The sequence below is a fragment of the Rutidosis leptorrhynchoides genome, chromosome 10 (assembly GCF_046630445.1).
Source record: "Rutidosis leptorrhynchoides isolate AG116_Rl617_1_P2 chromosome 10, CSIRO_AGI_Rlap_v1, whole genome shotgun sequence".
Taxonomy (NCBI): Eukaryota; Viridiplantae; Streptophyta; class Magnoliopsida; order Asterales; family Asteraceae; genus Rutidosis; species Rutidosis leptorrhynchoides.
The window spans coordinates 42,808,560-42,830,792 of record NC_092342.1 but is presented as its reverse complement, the minus strand read 5'-3'; positions in this window follow the sequence as shown (position 1 = coordinate 42,830,792).

The following is a 22,233-nucleotide window of genomic DNA, read 5'->3' as shown; positions in this document are numbered from 1 at the left end:
AATACTGGACAGAATCAAAAGTGCAGCTCGCTGGTTCTCTGTCTTCACAAACACACACATACATAAACGAAAACACACACAAACACTCTCAAAAATTCGCATTTTTCAACCAAAGTCCATCAAATTTCTTGCTCTAATCATGTCTTTTCTCATATGGGGAAGCAGAAAGGTAAAGATTTCACCCCTAAAACTCTTAAAATTCGAATTTTAGTGTTCTTGAGCTAATTTTTACCTAATTTAATTTTGTTAATTTCTAGTGTAATTAGAGTTAAATTGTTAGTATATTATGCATGTATAACCTAGATTGATGCTATTTGTCATGATTTGAAGCCAAAAACTTCAAAAATTTTAGAAATCTAGGGTTTGTGTTCTTGAGCAATTTGGGACTTTTTGATATAAACAGGTTATGGCCGATTTTTGTCATGAATTATTACTAAATTAAGTAGTGTAACATGTTTAGGTAGCTAAATGATCCAAACATTGATCCTAAACATGATTTTTGAGAATTAAAGTGGACTTTTTAAGTCTAAAATTCATGAACTTGATTAAACTGATGTAAATGCCATTTGAAACTTGTTTAATTGCTAGTAATGGTTATTTTAACATGTTATTTGAGTTAAATGCTTATGAACTTTGTAAACATTTGCATATATGCTTATTTGAAAAAGTGTAGAATTGATAAAAATATGGAAATGAGTATAAGTTTAATATGGATTAAACATGTTATTGTAATTGTTTTAATTTGTTATTTTGCTAACACTAATGCATATTTAGATGCACAAATTTTGTGTTTAATGTGTTTTGCGGAGAAATACAGATACAGACGGTGCATCATCGTCTAGGCACCCTAATCCGGAACCACAGCCAGAGATGCAATATCACGAACCGGAACAACAACCTGAACAACAACAACATTATGATCAACATGTGCCATACTATGAACCAGAACCACAATTTTTTATTGCCTACGTAGTATTTCCCGTTCATCATATAATAGAACACTCAACAATTCATGAAGAACAGTTGCATCCCAATTTAAGGATTGATAGAAGTTGGAGAGATTACCCGATGTACCAAAGTAACAAATTTAAGCTTTAGACCAAAAATGTAGAAGTACCAAGGATAATAGATTGGGAGCCTTTGGAAAGGGTCCACCTAGCTAACCCAGTTAGGCAGCTCTAATCCAAAGGTATGGCAGCTCTTCTTTTACTGATTGGGAACGTTTATTTACCACTCGTAGGCCTGTATATAAAGAGTGGTGTGTTGAGCTAATGAGTACTATAGCTTTTAATAAAGATGTAGATAGGTTAGACGATAAGAGTTTTCTTAGATTTATACTTGGCTGTAGGATGTACAGGATGTCCATGCTGGACATGGCCAGGGCTTTACAGATTTACACTCCCGCTGAATTACTATCACCTGATTGTACAAATTTGATTTATCATGGTGAGCAGGTAGATAGAAATTTTGATTCTAACGCCATCTGGAGGCGTATGTCAAATTTTAATGTGTTTACGCAGGGAGGAAGACACTCCTATTTAGATATTAATAAAGCCGAGCTTCGTATAATACATAGATTCTTAGCAAACTCAATTACACAAAGAGGTAACAATAAGGAGAAAATGACCTTACACGATTTATTTTACCTTAAGTGCATTCAAATCACTAGAAGCTTTGTTAATATCCCCTACTGTGTTGGTTTTATCTGTCTAAAATGGTGGAAGGTATACAGGAAGCGGGGAATAATAGAAGGAGGTATTTTTTTGTTACTCTCATTAGAGAGTATTTAGGTGTAGATAGGGATCAATGGGGTCCAATGATAGTATGTAGGGAACATGACGAGACTTTAGGTTTGCAAGTCTATTAAGGTGCAAAGGTATTGACTAGGAGACGCAATCAGGCAGTACAATATCAGGGCCGCCATCCACAGGTAGAGAGGGGTTTGGATGAGGAAATGGAGGAAGCGGATGACATTAGGGATGTCATTAGGGATAGTGCTACTGACATTTTTCAGCGTATAGATGAGGTAGAAATGACTAATGAGGATAGGCATCGTCGGTATGAGCAGTGGCAAGCCGCGAATGAGTATGAGACTTCCAGGCGACGCCAACACGATAGCTGGCAAGTTCATCAGCACCAAATTATGAGCCAGCTATCATATCAGGTACCAAATAACTACATCCCGACTCGACCTGCTTTTTATCCTCCACATCAGCCCGATATGCGACCACCCTATGACTTGTACGACCCCAATCAAGAATACTAGAACACCTATCACCAACCATGGAACTCGAATGATGATATGAACTGGAACCCCTATCCAAATCAATAGTGTTCCATTGGTGATGTCTTCTCTTTTATTATTTTTATCTATTTATGCTAAACATTTAACATTATGATACTTTTATGTAATGTTTAATATGTTTATTATTTTGTACTAATATTTCATTTTTATAATTTGAAAGTGGGATATTAAGTCCCATTTCAAATTACCATGCATGTTTATATTTGTATTGTATGTATTTTATCTCATGTACACAACAGGGTAAAACAGCGCATTTTCAAAGACTGGCATTAAGTTCAGCAAAAGCTATTAATTTTAACGACAAAACGAAAAACAAGTGTGATGTAACAACAGACGGAATGAATAAATGATGTGCACCATTTATCATTCAACATAAACAACAATATGTTTGGAAACTTTGGTAAAATTTAATCATTTTTCTACGCTAATCACCCTCAATAATTTAAATTGTTACTGATTTCTTGCAAATGAGGGCATTGCAAGATCTTAAGTGTGGGAAGGGATTAAATTCTTTTGATTTTAAATTTTTTTTGACTTATACACTTGGTTACCATTAAAAATACTAGTAACGCAGTAGTTGTATTAGAATCTAGTGCTCTATGATAATAAAGAACAGCCCTAGTCTTATATACTGACTACCCAATTCTAGTAAAATTTTTAAAAATTTTCAAATAAATGAATTCAAAATCATGTTTATACATATTTATGAACGATAAAACTAGGTGTTAACACCAAAATTATTGTTACCTCAGAAAGGACATAAATTGAGAAACAACTCAAAATGCTTGAGTTCATTTAAAATGGAATAGAGGAGAATAAAAAGGCAAAGAAAGAAAAATAAAAGCCAAGTGTGGGAAAAATTTACCAAGTTATTTAGAACATATGTCACATATTTTTGTACAAATAATTAAAGATACTTTTGTTTTGAACGATATTAATCAGTTTTACCCAGTTTATTGTAATAGAATTTAAAAGGAAGTAAAGTCTTCCGAGAAAAAAAACACGCGCTTCTTGATTTAGGTCCGGAAGTTGTCGTCCAGACCAGTTGTAGAGTCTACGAAAAACCTTGAAAAGTTTTCTCGAAAATCAGCTGGAAATCCACGGACCTCGGCATCAAACAGGGTCGCCAAGTGGTCAGACTTATCCTAACCATGAGAGGATCTGTCTCGTACAATGGGGGGCACCGTGCAAATTAGCTTATAAGACTAATGGATCAGATCCCCAGAAAGGATAATCTTCTTAAAGATCAAAAATTAGCTTTTAAGCCTGATATTACTCAATACTTGAGATTGACCTTAAAGATTGAGAATTCAAACACATGGAATTCAATGATATCTGAAAGGACCCGTCCTAATCCACCTGGATGAAGTCATCAACATTTGGTCCCATTGCGATGATCGGCTCCAAGTAATGTCCTTATATTGAGCAAATGCACAGCGGAAGACTTAATTCGTACCTGAGAATAAACATGCTTTAAAGTGTCAACCAAAAGGTTGGTGAGTTCATAGGTTTATCATAACAATCATTTCAATATGTTAATAGACCACAAGATTTCATAATCATAAACATAATACACTCGCAAGTGTATGTAAAGCATTCTAAGTGGTTGAGCACTTGGTAACCATACTTAACATTTAATCAACGTCGCATATTCCCTTTATTATGAAATCTCACTACATCGTACCAAGTGTAGTCACCAAAATGAAGTACTGTGCAACCGTTGAATACTGGTCGTCCAGTCCGGTTGGGGTTGTCAGGCCCGATAGATCTATCAACAGGATTCGTGTTTACAATACCCATGTAAATAGTAGTTACCAAGCTACAGGGAAATATGCCAGTGGTACAACTCAACGTAGAATATATTTTTAAGTACTTGTGTCTATTTTGTAAACATTTATAAAAGCAGTGCATGTATTCTCAGCCCAAAAATATATATTGCAAAAGCAATTAAAAAGGGGAGCAAATGAAACTCACTTTTGCCTTGAAGGTATTTAATTCGACTTGGTCTCCGATAGATATCACGAACCTAACCATATATATAATATATCAACATATTTTCTTTTTAAGTAATCGTTACATATATATATATATATTTTTAATACTTTTAATATTTTCTTAGTCCGTAGTTAGCAGTCCGATGTTAGTGGTCCACAATTAGTTGCTTAAATAAAATAAATAAAGACCCCATCGTATTCGTATTGATCAGAATTAATCTCGACCCATGGTACCATGTTGTCAAATGACGTGTTGCGTACATAAAGTACCGTGTTGTCAAATGACGTGTTGCGTACAATCATGAGGTCTTATGATTAATCTTCTCATGTTGTTTACGGGTGGTCCAGAAATATATAAAATCAAATCATAAGTAATTATATATAAAATATCATATTAATTGGAAAAGATATGATTAATTTACTTTTTCTCCAAATATTTTCGTAGCTAAACTAGCTTCGGATACCCAATCTTGTTTTAGTCGTAGTTTCTTCATTACAACTCCGTTTTTGTTGGTTCAACTTGCCACTTCCTTGGATCGAGTCAAATTTTAAGAATATGAACTGAAAATACCTTAGTTTGTATTCAAAATCATAGGTTATAGGTCAAACTTTGGTGAAACTTATGAAAGTGGTCATTTTCCATCATAAAAACAACATTTAATGATCATTTTTCTAAAAATACTTACACTTTGAGTTAAACCATGAAATTTTTATGTGTTAACATATTCATAAGAAATTTCATTTTTCCAGAACATGAACTTCCAATTCAAAGTTCAAGATGGTTTTTAATTATCCAACCCAAAACAGCCCCCGGTTGCACTCCGACGACGTAGATTCAGTTTTTAAGATGTTCTTTGTAAAACCAAGTTATATCTTGTTAGGTTAGCATATCATTATAATATATTACAGGTCTTGAAGTGTTTTAAAAGTCAAGTTAGAAGGATCTATTTAGTTTGCGAACAAGTTTGAAATCATTCAAACTATGTTCTTGTTGTTAAAATTTTATACCACAAAATAAGATAGCTATATGAATATGAATTGAATAAGATTATGAACAAGGTTACTACCTCAAGTTACTTGGATAAAGTTACTGCAAAAGATAAGAAATAATCTTGAAATCAAAGAGTGGTGGAGTTAGATCAAAAGGTTGGAAGTAAACTTCTTCAAATGGGTGGTTATTTTGATATGTTCTTGAAAGAGTTTTCTTATGGTGTTTAAGGCTTGTAATTGAAGCTAAATGATGGTAAAAATGCTTGGATATGATTAAGTATGAAGTTAGGAGTATTTTGAGAGAGAAATGAGGGTGTAGGTATGAGAAAATGGAGTGAAGAAATGGTGTTCATTTATAAAAACGTTTTTAGTTTATAAAGAAAGAAAAGGATTCCTAATTTTGTTTTCTTACTAATAATTCATACTACTTGAAAAATCCTAGTTACCTCATATCTAGGGCAGTAATAATGTTGATTAGGATGTTGATTTGATGTGTATATACCAATAGTAAATGCGTATAGAAGCTGGGTATGATACGGGTACATATACCCTAGATATACGTATAGAAATCTTGAGAAAACGGAACGAGAATTCAAATATAGCTATCTTTTGTGAATATAGTTATATTGTTTTATGTATTTAAGTCCTTAAAAAGTGATTAAATGCATTATATATACGATACATGTATAAGCATTATAGATTATAAGTATATATATCAAAGAATGTTACGTATAGTTATCGTTTTGAAAACTTAAGTTAGTAGTTTCAAAATATACTTATAACTCATTGTCATTAGTACACAATGAGATGTTAAACCATCCTTAGATCATGTTAAATATATATAAATACATATATATAAACAAACGTATAATTATCGTATGTTATATAGTTCGTGATATCATCGGTCATATTGGACGGTCAAACGTTGTGTAAAACTCTTTTCAAAAACACAAGTCTCGACAATTTGGATTGCTTATCATGTTGGTATGGTTTAATTTATGTAAATATTAATCTCATAAGTATAATTTGGTCGGAAAATTCCGAGTCACTACAGTACCTACCCGTTAAGGAAATTTCGTCCCCGAAATTTGATAGAGGTTGTTATGGATAACAATAAGAAGGTTTTCATGACAAATATAAGGTGATAATGGAGTTTTATCATCATTGAGTAATGTAGATAAAACGATTCGATTATGCGAAGAATATAAATGAGACTATCGTAAAAGAGTGAGATGAGTAAAATATATTCGTCTTAACCGATGACGTAGTTATGATTGATTTCCGAGATTTAAGGGATTTAAAGAGAATCTTACGTAATAAGATTTGGTTCTTTGGTGATTAAGGAAATCAGGATCTTCTTTGATTATATGCAATAATCTGTTTCGATTGCTCTGTCGGATATTTCACTATAAATTCACCCCTTCGTTTCCTTATTTTCCACGACTCACTCCTTCTATTCTTTCTCCCTTGATTCTTACTTTAAAGCATTCATCAATATGCTCCATCCAGTCCTGATTCTTGATATACTCGTAACTTTTATATCTGTCATTCTTCTTTTTTATCTACTACCAGAAGAATCTATTTACTTCTACTATACTCTTGTGTTTATAGTGTTTCTAATTCTCCCGTGTCTCTATATTGCTATCTGCATCAATATACACAGCTTGTAATTTTGGGGTTATTATCGGAGTTTATATTCTTCATTATTTTTCGGAGCTTCATGCTTTCGTTTTCTCTTCCCGACTTCGAGTCAAGCGAGTAATGGTCCGGCATTCGTAGATATGAAATTCAGAATGAACATAGCTAATGCTCTAAGAAGAAAATGGTAATAGAACGATTTTGATTTGTTAAATTACCAGAATACCCTGGAAAAGACTGAGTCATCCAGAAAAATATTCTCTTGATATGTTTAGAGATTAGATAGAATGTAAGAGTCGTGTAAATGGCACATGATGACGGTACTGTGAATCATCATGCTTCATTAGAAACTCAGCATGACTTACTATAATATAATGACGTTGATCAAGTGTCATTATATTATACTAATCCATGCTTCAGTTCCCAACACTACTTCAAAACATTCATATTTTAAACTCGAAGGTTTCAGAATTTAGAAACTAACACAGTTTCTTTTATGTTGCAGATATTACGGAGAGATAAATGATCTCAGATAAGAATAGTTGTGAAAATATCGCCAGAAATATGGAGGATATTTATAATAGAACATACGAGAATATCTTAGAATTTCTAATATCAATGGATGATGAAGAAGATTTGTCTGTGAAGGTTTAGAATGAGAAATAAGATGTTTGCTCACGATTTCAGCAGGCACAGAATCATTTGGATTCTTTGAAGGCAAACTTATTCTTTGTGATTTATCCACGGCTTTCTTCATAGTTTCGCATAATCCGCTTTTCGGTACTAAATTTTCTATCGAGCGTTCCTAACACTCCTTTCTTTATCATCAAACTTTTGGCCATTAAGATCATCTACAACATGCTGCTTCGTCAGCATTTTTAAAGTTAACTGATCTGGGTCATCGGTTATCAAACCGAGGTAGTTTCAGGAGAATTGTGTTTTTTAGAATGATTAATCGCAGATGGTAATATTGTGGAATATAAAAGGTTCCCCAGTAACAATAAAGAGTACGCATATATATCGCGGTTATAATAAAGTTGTTTTGGATGAAAATTCGGAGTTGACTTGCTGGAGCTGTGACAAAATTAGCTACTTTGGAAAGGGATTGCAAAACGATCTTCGGTAATAACAATGTCAAAGGAACTAGAACAGATACGTGTCAAACGTTTACTCAGTTTCCGAGGGTTTTTCAGGTGCATAACTATATGCATCAATCTTTTCTTCCGTAGATGAAGTGCGGTTGGTTTATCCTCTCGATTGAGTTGTTTTTAAGAATCGTGATAGATTTGAATGCTGATTGTAATCGTCGAGATACAATGAGGTTTAAGATGAAATTAAGTGGCAATCTTGAAAAAATGTTTAGTTTCATATGTTATAATCAATATTTTAATTCATTTTAATTGTCCAATGTCATTAGTCCACAGTCGATAGTCCACAGTAACAGTCCAATAATTCATATATAGTTTAATATATAATATACGAATTAATTAATACGTGTCGTGACCCGTATACATCTCAGACTCGATCACAACTCAAACTATATATATTATTGTAGAATCAACCTCAACCCTGTATAGAGAACTCGATCATTACTGCATATAGAGTGCTTATGGTGATTCCAAATAATATATATAGATGCGTCGATATGATATGTCAAAACATTGTATACGTGTCCCGATATTTAAAGTGCGTAAAATAATTACAGAAATTAAATGACGATAAATAAAAGTGCGATAATTAAATTGCGATAAATAAACTGCGATAAATAAAATGTAATCAGTTAGCTAGGAACAGTTAGCTGGAACAGTTAGCGTGGATTCTTAACAAAAATTTTCATAGTTAATTTGTTTGTTTCTCACAGATTTTATTTTGTCATATGTTTTCTTCATATGCCACATGTTGGATTCTGGAAAGTCAAAATCCAAATATGAAATTGAATGAAAATGGTTATTCTGCGGTGAACGGATACGTATATCGGTGGTTGTAAGTAGGATAGTAAATGACTGTTGAATCAGCTTCACGAATGTACAATGTAACTTATTAAGATGAAATCTAATTATTCCTCGGGTATTACCTACCCGTTAAAAAAAAAAATTTACCATTAATATTTTGTACAAAAGAACTTTTAATTACAATCTTTATGAAAACATATATACATATATATTTTCTTCAGATGAAATCATGAATTTAATGAGTTAATATGATATTAATCTCATTTGCTTTTCGGTTTGAGCTAGAATAAGAAATCTCTAAAACTTTTTGAAACCACATATTCTTCGCAGATTATCAATGAAGTTATGGATCAATACTTCATCGTTCATTATTGTTGGTACTCCTTGGTATCAATGGTGCGTATGATGTTGATGTTTGTGGGTCATATTATGATGTCGAGACGTGTGATGCGGATGTTGTTTGTTAGTGGTGATGATGGTATTATTGATGTTATTGATGGTGGTGCTGATTATGCTGTTGGTGCTGCTGCTGGTGTTTGCAACCTTCGCACCATGTTCTCCAAAGCCGTCACGCGAGCGCGAAGTTCGTTAACTTTTGCTAGTACACCGGGATGATTGGCAGTTGGAGCGAGCGAATGAACAAGATTTGTAATATGGGATAGTATATAATCGTGACGAGATACTCTAGAAATGAGAGAGAAAATGGTGTTTCGAATAGGTTCGCCGGTATGTGCTTCAGGTTCATCGCCAAGAGGGCAATTTGGTGGATGGAATGGATCACCTTCTTCTTGTCTCCAGTGATTTAGTATATTACGAACCCATCCCCAATTCATCCAGAATAGATGATGGGAAATTGGTTGATCCATTCCGGTGACGCTGCTTTCGGAGCCGAATGGAAATTCATATCGGCATAACTGTCGGAATCTGAAGAATTCGAACTAGTTGCGGAATCCATCTTGTATAATGGGGAAAATGAATTTTTGGTATGGAATAGATTATAGGAGTTAGATTTGGTACTCTTCAATACATAATTTACATATGTATATATAATACCAAAATCCCGTAAATTACGGAGAATCTTTGAAAAGATATCAGTCAAAGTTTGCAATAACAGATATGCTAAGATAAGAATTCGTCTATACACTATCAATGCAGTAAATGTAGTAAAACGTGTCTAGACTTATGAATGATAAGCAGGTAATTTCCTAAGGATGATAAGCAGATGATTTCCGACTAGAAATGATAAGCAAAACTTTTGACATGTAGACACGGTCGAAGTCCAGACTCATTAATGCATCCTAACAACTACTAGTTAGACACACTAATGCAAGACCTGGTTCGCTACGACCACCGCTCTGATACCAACTGAAAGGACCCGTCCTAATCTACCTGGACGAAGTCATCAACATTTGGTCCCATTGCGATGATCGGCTCCAAGTAATGTCCTTATATTGAGCAAATGCACAGCGGAAGACTTAATTCGTACCTGAGAATAAACATGCTTTAAAGTGTCAACCAAAAGGTTGGTGAGTTCATAGGTTTATCATAACAATCATTTCAATATGTTAATAGACCACAAGATTTCATAATCATAAACATAATACACTCGCAAGTGTATGTAAAGCATTCTAAGTGGTTGAGCACTTGGTAACCATACTTAACATTTAATCAACGTCGCATATTCCCTTTATTATGAAATCTCACTACACCGTACCAAGTGTAGTCACCAAAACGAAGTACTGTGCAACCGTTGAATACTGGTCGTCCAGTCCGGTTGGGGTTGTCAGGCCCGTTAGATCTATCAACAGGATTCGCGTTTACAATACCCATGTAAATAGTAGTTACCAAGCTACAGGGAAATATGCCAGTGGTACAACTCAACGTAGAATATATTTTTAAGTACTTGTGTCTATTTTGTAAACATTTATAAAAGCAGTGCATGTATTCTCAGCCCAAAAATATATATTGCAAAAGCAATTAAAAAGAGAGCAAATGAAACTCACTTTTGCCTTGAAGGTATTTAATTTTACTTGGTCTCCGATTGATATCACGAACCTAACCATATATATATAATATATCAACATATTTTCTTTTTAAGTAATCGTTACATATATATATATTTTTAATACTTTTAATATTTTTTTAGTCCGTAGTTAGCAGTCCGATGTTAGTGGTCCACAATTAGTTACTTAAATAAAATAAATAAAGACCCCATCGTATTCGTATTGATCAGAATTAATCTCGACCCATGGTACCATGTTGTCAAATGACGTGTTGCGTACATAAAGTACCGTGTTGTCAAATGACGTGTTGCGTACAATCATGAGGTCTTATGATTAATCTTCTCATGTTGTTTGCGGGTGGTCCTGAAATATATAAAATCAAATCATAAGTAATTATATATAAAATATCATATTAATTGGAAAAGATATGATTAATTTACTTTTTCTCCAAATATTTTCGTAGCTAAACTAGCTTCGGATACCCAATCTTGTTTTAGTCGTAGTTTTTTCATTACAACTCTGTTTTTGTTGGTTCAACTTACCACTTCCTTGGATCGAGTCAAATTTTAAGAATATGAACTGAAAATACCTTAGTTTGTATTCGAAATCATAGGTTATAGGTCAAACTTTGGTGAAACTTATGAAAGTGGTCATTTTCCATCATAAAAACAACATTTAATGATCATTTTTCTAAAAATACTTACACTTTGAGTTAAACCATGAAATTTTTATGTGTTAACATATTCATAAGAAATTTCATTTTTCCAGAACATGAACTTCCAATTCAAAGTTCAAGATGGTTTTTAATTATCCAACCCAAAACAGTCCCCGGTTGCACTCCGACGACGTAGATTCAGTTTTTAAGATGTTCTTTGTAAAACCAAGTTATATCTTGTTAGGTTAGCATATCATTATGATATATTACAGGTCTTGAAGTATTTTAAAAGTCAAGTTAGAAGGATCTATTTAGTTTGCGAACAAGTTTGAAATCATTCAAACTATGTTCTTGTTGTTAAAATTTTATATCACAAAATAAGATAGCTATATGAATATGAATTGAATAAGATTATGAACAAGGTTACTACCTCAAGTTACTTGGACAAAGTTACTGCAAAAGATAAGAAATAATCTTGAAATCAAAGAGTGGTGGAGTTAGATCAAAAGGTTGGAAGTAAACTTCTTCAAATGGGTGGTTATTTTGATATGTTCTTGAAAGAGTTTTCTTATGGTGTTTAAGGCTTGTAATTGAAGCTAAATGATGGTAAAAATGCTTGGAGATGATTAAGTATGAAGTTAGGAGTATTTTGAGAGAGAAATGAGGGTGTAGGTATGAGAAAATGGAGTGAAGAAATGGTGTTCATTTATAAAAACGTTTTTAGTTTATAAAGAAAGAAAAGGATTCCTAATTTTGTTTTCCTACTAATAATTCATACTACTTGACAAATCCTAGTTACCTCATATCTAAGGCAGTAATAATGTTGATTAGGATGTTGATTTGATGTGTATATACCAATAGTAAATGCGTATAGAAGCTGGGTATGATACGGGTACATATACCCTAGATATACGTATAGAAATCTTGAGGAAACGGAACGAGAATTCAAATATAGCTATCTTTTGTGAATATAGTTATATTGTTTTATGTATTTAAGTCCTTAAAAAGTGATTAAATACATTATATATATGATACATGTATAAGCATTATAGATTATAAGTATATATATCAAAGAATGTTACGTATAGTTATCGTTTTGAAAACTTAAGTTAGTAGTTTCAAAATATACTTATAACTCATTGTCATTAGTACACAATGAGATGTTAAACCATCCTTAGATCATGTTAAATATATATAAATACATATATATAAACAAACGTATAATTATCGTATGTTATATAGTTCGTGATATCATCGGTCATATTGGACGGTCAAACGTTGTGTACTCTTTTCAAAAACACAAGTCTCAACAATTTGGATTGCTTATCATGTTGGTATGGTTTAATTTATGTAAATATTAATCTCATAAGTATAATTTGGTCGGAAAATTCCGGGTCATTATAATATCTAAACTCGAGCTTGAACGAGAAAATATTTTGATCAAATTACAAACCGATTTGTTTTCTGAAAGCCCATTTTTAATGCGTTCATTACCATTGAACGTAAAATTCTAAGAATTCACCAGAATTCATTAGGTCACCTGAACCAAATCGGGTGTCAACCGTAAGAACGGTGGTTGCATAGCATGGTCGAAGACAGGACCTTGTGCCAGACCGAAAAACTATATGGTGATCTTTACATTTGCTCCTACAAAGTATAGTAATTGCATCCGACACGATATAGAACATAATTAAAAGCATGTCACGGGACATTCCCCTAACACTTGCTTGTTCAACGCTTTCCTTTACAACCGGACGGTAGTTTACCGAAAGGTAATATACGGAGCAAGTATACTGGATGTGTTGCTTTCCTAATACAAGGTTAGCAAGTGGGTGACACAAAACCATAAGTTTTGAGCTAAAATTTTCAAATCTAAAACCCACAAAACCCACAAAAACATTTTGCAAACACCGGTGAAGGGTTATTCCGAAAAACTTATCTAGGGTAAAAGCTAGATTGAATTTTCAAAAGATCAAAAGTTTTCATAAAGATCCAATTTCCTTAAAGGATCTAAATTGTTATAGTCATGTGGGACTGTAAACCACATCGTTACTATCATTGTTCATACCGCCATATTAAAATCACTGATGTACAAAGTGTGAAGAATAAAGAAGTGATTCTAGTAAAGTTTTATTCAAGTTCTATATTGCTTGAGGACAAGCAAAGCTCAAGTGTGGGAATATTTGATAATGCTAAAAATGAACATATATTTCATAGCATTATCCTTCAAGAAAGACAAGCTTTTGGTTGCAATTATTCTATTTACAAGTGATATTCGTTTAAATAATAAAAGGTGAAGACAAAAGACAAATTCGACGATTTGAAGAAGCAAACGACCAAAAAGCTAAAAAGTACAAAGTACAATCCAAGTGGTTCAATTTATTGATGAGAAACGTCTAAAAGTTACAAGAGTACGAGCCGCAAAACGCAAAGTACAAGATATTAAATCGTACGAAAGGACGTTCGAAAATCTGAAACCGGGACATGAACCAACTATCAACGCGCGACGCAACGGAGCTAAAATTACAAATAAACTATACACATGAATATAATATAATATATAAATAATTCTATAAATTATATATATATTATATTTATATATTAAAATAAAAACCTTCGGCAAACAAGAAAACAAAAGATTGTGAGCTGTCCCAGGGGGCCATGCGATCGCATGGCATGGAAGCACAATTTCCATGCGATCGCATGGCAGCTAAATGCTGGTCAGGTCCTATAAATAGCCAACGAATTTGACGAGTAATATACACCAAAATTTTCTTTCTTCCTCTGTAAAGAATAAATATATTTATAATTTTAATTTTAATTTTAATTTTAATTTAAGTTTAATAATAATTGGGTTATTGTAAGGAATGTTTTTAAGTTTGTAAGTCGAAAATCTGTCCGTGTAACGCTACGCTATTAATACTCATTGTAAGTTATGTTCAATATTTTAAAATTAATTTCTCGTAGCTAAGTTATTATTATGCTTATTTAAATCAAAGTAATCATGATGTTGGGCTAAATATTAAAGACGGAGTAATTGGGCTTTGTACCATAATTGGGGTTTGGACAAAAGACCGACACTTGTAGAAATTGGACTATGGACTATTAATGGGCTTTATATTTGTTTAACTGAATGATAGTTCGTTAATTTAATATAGAGATTTACAATTTGACATATCTATAAATAACCATATACACTCGATCGGACACGATGGGCAGGATATTTATAAATACTAATAATCGTTCATTTAACCGGACACGGGAATGGATTAATAGTCAATGGACTCATTAAAACAGGGGTGGATTATATACAAGGACACTTGGTGTAATTGATAATAAAGTATTAAAACCTTGGATTGCACACAGTCGATAACCTGGTGTATTCATTAAACAAAGTATTAAGACCTTGTTACAGTTCGAATCCCCAATTAGTTGGAATATTTGACTTCGGGTATAAGGATAATTTGACGAGGACACTCGCACTTTATAATTATGACCGATGGACTATTATGGACAAAACCGTATGGACATATCAAATAATCCAGGACAAAGGACAATTAACCCATGGTAATAAACTAAAATCAACAGGTCGAACATCATGATTACGGAAGTTTAAATAAGCATAATTCCTTTATTTTATATCTCATCACACTTTTATTTACTGTCATTTTATTTATTGCACTTTTAATTATCGTACTATTAATTATCGCATTTTTATTTATCATCATTTACTTTACGCTTTAAATTAAGTTGTATTTACATTTAATATTTTACATTAGGTTTTAATTGTGACTTAAGACATAAAATCGACAAACCGGTCATTAAACGGTAAAAACCCCCTTTTTATAATAATAATATTATTATTTATATATATATATATATTTATACAAATATAGTTTTAAAAATATAGCATTAAACTTGGCTAGCTCCCTGCGGAATGAACCGGACTTACTAAAAACTACACTACTGTACGATTACGTACACTGCCTATAAGTGTTGTAGCAAGGTTTAGGTATATCCATTCTATAAATAAATAAATAACTTGTGTATAATTGTATCGTATTTAATAGTATTTTGTAGTAAATATATAACTATTTCATATACACCTCGCATAACATCAGCCTCCAGGCCATGCGATCGCATGGCCGCCTGTGACAGCTAACATCAGTTTGTTTTTTTCTTTGCCGACGTTTTATTAAAATATATATATAATATATATAATTTATATTAATTATATATATATTATATTATATTCTTGTGCATAGTTGACTTGTAATTTTTGGTCCGTTGAGTCGTACGTTTCTTCTCGGTTTATGTCCCGATTCTGGAGTTTCGAACGTCCTTTCGTACATTTAGATATCTTGTACTTTTCGTTCCACGGCTTGTACTCTTGTAATTTTTAGATGTTTCTCATCAATAATTTGAACCACTTGGATTATAACTTGTACGTTTTAGCTTTTTGGTCATTTGCATCTTCAAATCGTCGTTTTCTTCTTTTGTCTTCGCATTTATTTATTTAAACAATTATTACATAAAAATAGAACAATAGTAACTAAAAGCTTTACATATTGGAAGGATATTGATACTAAATATATGTTCATTTAGAGTACTATCAAAAGTATGAGGGGTTTGTTTGACAAATGGCTAGCTCTTCTGATTATATCCGAATCACATTTCGTTACTTAGAAACGCAGATCTAAAGCAAGTTCTGATTCCAAGCACAGACATCGGCACTCTCAACGGAAAATAGTGGAGCATTAAAGATGAATGCAGGTCTTATTTGGGTGCCTCACCATAATCAATTTAGGTCGATAATGCCTAGTCATGCAATGCTCTTTTAGAGACTCGGTTCGTCCTAACAAGATTTCCACTTTATTTAAGCCTTATTTTTATTTACAAACGTTCTAGGTTTTCAAAAATACTTTTTCAAAAAGGCTTTCTTTTGTTAAAAATTTGAAATTTGGCTTAAAAACTTGGAATCTTTGTAATGGGTTATTTTAATACAGCATAAAAAGGACTATACCAACATCCCACAATTAGACGAACATTGTCCTCAATGTTCCTAGTGTATCCCACACTTAGGAGTTTTAGTTGAAGATTTAGCAGTATTTGTCTAGTGTCTAATTGGGTTGGAATCCCACACTTAGTGATAAGCTTAGGATGCGGCATAAAAATTTGAGCTAGTAGCAGAAAGAAAGGGTACCCCCAGCAGACGTGGTTGCTTGTGAAGAAAGAAAGGGTACCCCCAGCAGACGTGGCTGCTTGTGAAGAGCTGGCTGGCTTGGAAGTTTCGTCCTTTATTCATCGGCTCACTTGTCATCCTTTATTCTTCTACTCTACTTTATTGCACGGGTTGCCACACGAGAAGCGCTTTTGTTTAAGGTCATTGGCTCGACCTTAGTGGGGCTCAGAAAGTAGTCATTCCCCTTTGGTAGTTGTGATCTTGGTCTTCTCAAGGAAATGCGAGTCTTGGTGGATAAATCCTGAGAAAGTGTCGGACCAAAAGTGGTAACAGGTCCGGTACTTCTCTTGAAGATCTTCTGAAAGAAAGATAATGCGCGGTTTTGGCTCGTGACAAATCTTGAAGTCCGATAAGAATATGATCCACTGCTCTGCTGATTGATCTATGGATGTCGATCATCGAGACAGTGCTGGTGGTGATTATTTATCTGATGGGATGCTCGTTTCGGAGATCTTCAAATAGTGTCAGAAATTGAATCTTTAGTATTTCAAAGTCTTCTGATCGGTGGTCTCCACGGTAGGAGTCCATAGCTTTGCACAAAGTAGGCAAAAAGTGAAGCTGAAAAGAAGTGAAGAGCAGCCCTGACCCAAGCATTAATGTCACCGTCTTTAAGTATATCTCCCTACAATCGGCTTTGAATGTGAAACTAGGGTCCGTGGATTCTTGGAAGATACGTGCTATCTGCTTCGTAACGTAGGTGGCAATGTTGACTCGGTCTGGTTCAAGATGAGAAAATGGGTTGTTGCGTCTTACTTCCTCTGTGACTGCATCTTGTAACTCTTTGATAATTAGATCGGCGTGGTGATCAATTGTTACATAAATTACTAGCCTCTCTGGTGTGCTTTCAAAATTATCTCTTTCCAAGAGGGTGAAAAAGCTGTGAATATCCTCGATCATTTGCAAATCAGAGTGATAAGTCAGGCGTCCGGTGGAAAGATCCATATACTTACGGATGAGAGTCAGTAGTGCTCGTTGGTTTGCTGAGAATGGAAGTGCAGATCCGGCTAAGGCGCTGTAAACCTTAGAGTAAATGATCTTCTGATCTCGACAAAATCTCGTCTCTAGAATAGTGCAAACTACTGAATCGTTCTCTCGTTGCCTTTCTTCGCGGTAGATATGATCGTGAAGGGTATTGATAAAGTCTTGAATGCGTTATTTTAAGGATTTCAGCATTATTGTCTTCTCTCTGGAGATAACGGTCGTATTCGTTCTTGATAGCCGTGATTCTTTCGGTTAAGCGTAGCGTAAAATCAATTGTTGATTTATGGATGGCTTCGAGAATCTCTTCAAATTCATCGGTGTCATTGATGAAGGGTATCATGACGATGTGAGTGGATATGATCGGAATTCGATCTGAAGACGAGTCCAGATCCTCCTGATCTGGTTCGGATGGAGAATATGAGTTATCCATAATGTCTTCGTGTAGCTCTTCCTCGTTATCATCGGTAGAATAATTGTCTGAAAATTCGTCTGATGAACGGGTTTCTTCAGTATTCTGGTTCTTCACCTTGACACTTTCGGGATCAATTGCTATGTTCTTAATGTCAACCTTATCAGTCTTCTTTTTGAAGTGAATGATTAAACTGTGATCTTTAGTCTCAAGCCTCATTAATTCCTAGTGATGCTCTTGAAAGGACCCGTTCATATACATTATAAACGATTCACAATAGTTGATTTCATCGCGAGGTATTTGACCTCTATATGATACATTTTACAAACATTGCATTCGTTTTTAAAAAGACAAACTTTCTTTACAACGAAAGTTGACGGCATGCATACCATTTCATAATACATCCAACTATAATTGACTTAATAATAATCTTGATGAACTCAATGACTCGAATGCAACGTCTTTCGAAATATGCCATGAATGACTCCAAGTAAGATCTCTAAAATGAGCTAATGCACAGCGGAAGATTTCTTTAATACCTGAGAATAAACATGCTTTAAAGTGTCAACCAAAAGGTTTGTGAGTTCATTAGTTTATCATAATCGATCATTTTCATCATTTTAATAGACCACATGAATTTCATTTCCATTTCTCATAAATATACGTCCCATGCATAGAGACAAAAATCATTCATATGGATTGAACACCTGGTAACAGACATTAACAAGATGCATATAAGAATATCCCCTATCATTTCGGGACATCCATCGGACATGATAAAACAAATTCGAAGTACTAAAGTATCCGGTACTTTGGATGGGGTTTGTTAGGCCCAATAAATATATCTTTAGGATTCGCGTCAATTAGTAGATCGGTTTATTAATTCTTAGGCTACCAAGCAAAAGGGGCATATTCGGCTTCGATCATTCAACCATATAATGTAGTTTCGATTACTTGTGTCTATTTCGTAAAACATTTATAAAAGCGCATGTATTCTCAGTCCCAAAAATATATATTGCAAAAGCATTTAAAAAGGGAGCAAATGAAACTCACTTAATGTATTTTGTAGTAAATATACATATGACGATATTAAACAATGCAGGGTTGGCCTCAGATTCACGAACCTATATCATTTGTATATATATTAACACATATAATCGTAATCAAACTGATTTATATATTATATCATAAATTATGTATTATATATATTTAATTTGTGTACATATTTAAAATGATTAATATTTATATAGTTATATCAATATATATATTAAAAATACCTAATTTGTTAAAAATGTTAATATGATTAGTACATACTTATATGTAATATTACTATAAGTATATTTTTATATCAATAATGGTAACAAATGTTGTATTCAATTATAATGATAATATTAACAATAATAGTACTGGTAAAAATATTAATTATAGTAATAATAATAATAATAGTGATAAAAATAATAATAATGTGTCCAAAAATAATACTAATAATAATAATGATAATAATAATAATCCTAATAGTAATAAAAATGATAATTTTACTAAAAAAATGCTATTTTTAATAATATTGATAATAATAAAAATAATACTTTTACTAAAATGATACTTTTCATAATAATGCTAATAAAGATAGCTTTAGAAATAATGATGTTTATTATAATAATGATAATAATCATAACAATATTGGTTTTAATCATAATGATACTACTAATAATGGTAATAATAATAATAATAATACTAATAATAATAATAATAACAATAATAATAATAATAATAATAATAATAATAATAATAATAATAATAATAATAATAATAATGCTAATAATAATAATAATAATAATAATAATAATAATAATAATAATAATAATAATAATAATACAAATAATAATCATAATAAAAATAAAATAGAATACAACCTTTGAAGAACAAGCTTTCTAAAAAAAATATCATAGCCCGGGCTCGAACTCGCAACCTCTAGTTAACCCAAAACACTCCAAACCACTCCACTGCCCATTCAATTCAGTTTAAATTCGTAACCTATTATATTTAACCGAATTATGCTCAACTGCTAGCCCAACAGAAATACTTGGATCATGGCCCAGCAGCAGTTTCTAAAACCCAACTTATCTCGGCCCAACAATTAAATTATCTAAATCCAGGATACACAAATCCAATAACGTTGTAATTTAATTTGCACGAGGGATTTTGTGGGGTTTATCTGGTGATAGAACACAACGCATTATCATCTCCATCATGATAATCATCATCATAATATCATACGCCATCATCACTTCACGATCATCATCATCATATGGTCGCCGTCACTATCGTTCTTTCGCTACAGCTCATTATCGTCATCATAATTCATCTTTGAATCATAATCTCTACATCACCATAACCTAATCATCATCATCTTTATCTAATTATTATTATAACCTTAACCATCATCATTATATCCATCATCATATGCATCATCTCCATTAACCTTAAACATCATCATTCGTTATTTTCATCCTTCGTTACGTTCAACAGGAATAAGCGAAACTGGATCTCAGTTTAGTGTAAACGTGGCCCAAAAATAAGATACAGCCCAACAGATTAAACATTGTGGTCCAATAACAAGCTCACGGCCCAACACTTTAAACTAAAGGTTCACGGCCTAATACCTATTACGTTCCAATACTGACTAATGTCCACAGTTTATTAGCTATCTGCGAACAGAACAGTAGGTGGGGACTTTGATTTATCATCAATCATAATAACCAACTATATTGTCATCACTTTAAATAAAGAAACTAGTGGGTGATTTCGACCCTACCATAGCTCAATACAACACAATTCAAAACTGTATTATTCAATTATTGAGCAAGTGGTTTTGTTTACTTTATTAGTTGTCGGTCCAGAAGGGAAACAAAATGTCTTTATCTTCAAAACTAATCATTGTTGTCATTATCTCAACATCACTACATAATTATCATTTTCATCGTGTAATTATCGCTTCACTCATCATCATCCTTAATTATCTAACAGAAATCAAGGAATAAGTCTTGATTCGTTTGAGTCGCTAGTTGATTAAAAAAAAAATATATCAACTGCAATAGAACATTAGCAGCGACGGTTGTGGGTGCTGTTTGTGGGTTTGGTTAGTTTTGCAAGTCAATTAGTAACCAGTAGCAGCAACAAGTAATGGTTCGAGCTACTTAACAATTTAAGGCTGGTTTATGGCTGCTCGACAGTAGGCTTAATAGTTGCAATTTGCAGCTGCTTGCTCGACAGGAAATTATAAAAGGAGGGGAAAATAAGTAATGAAAGGTGGTGGAGTATGATTGCACGTTTGAGTCAGAAACTGAGTAGCATCAACAATAGAGACAACCACGATGGTAGATTTGTTAGTGATCAATATGGATGTGTGTGTATATATATATATATATATATATATATATATATATATATATATATATATATAATATATATATATATAGTAATCTTACAAAAGAAGAAAACGTGTGGGAGAATGAAACTCACGATGATGATATGTTGGCCATTCACGATGGAAAGGAGAAATAAAATACCGAAGGTGGTGATTTGGTGTAATTGTGGGTTTGTGATGGTTGAAGTGGTGTTTTACAATGGTGAAGGTGGTGGCGGTTTTTGTAAACATAAACGAATAGTATAAATGGGTTTGTGTTGAAGGTGGTCATGGTTTGAGGATGATGGTTTCTATCTCTCTCTCTGGCATATGTGTAGTATGTATATAATTGAATTCGATAGAGTAGATAGAAAGTGATAGATAGAGATGAATAACAGAAAGGTTCAATCATCAATTAAACACAGTACATTTCATTTACTTTATATGTTGATTCGATTCAATTCACAGGTAATAATCAAGTTGATTGATACAGCATCATAACTTTATCAAGGATTGTTTTGTAGTGCAGATTGTGAACGACAAAGAATCATGAGCAGGTGGAAAGACATAATTAAAAATTAAATATGATGAGGATATAGTTTCATGCGTAAATATCTGATTCAAATATCATTATAATATTAAGAATTAAATTAAAAGA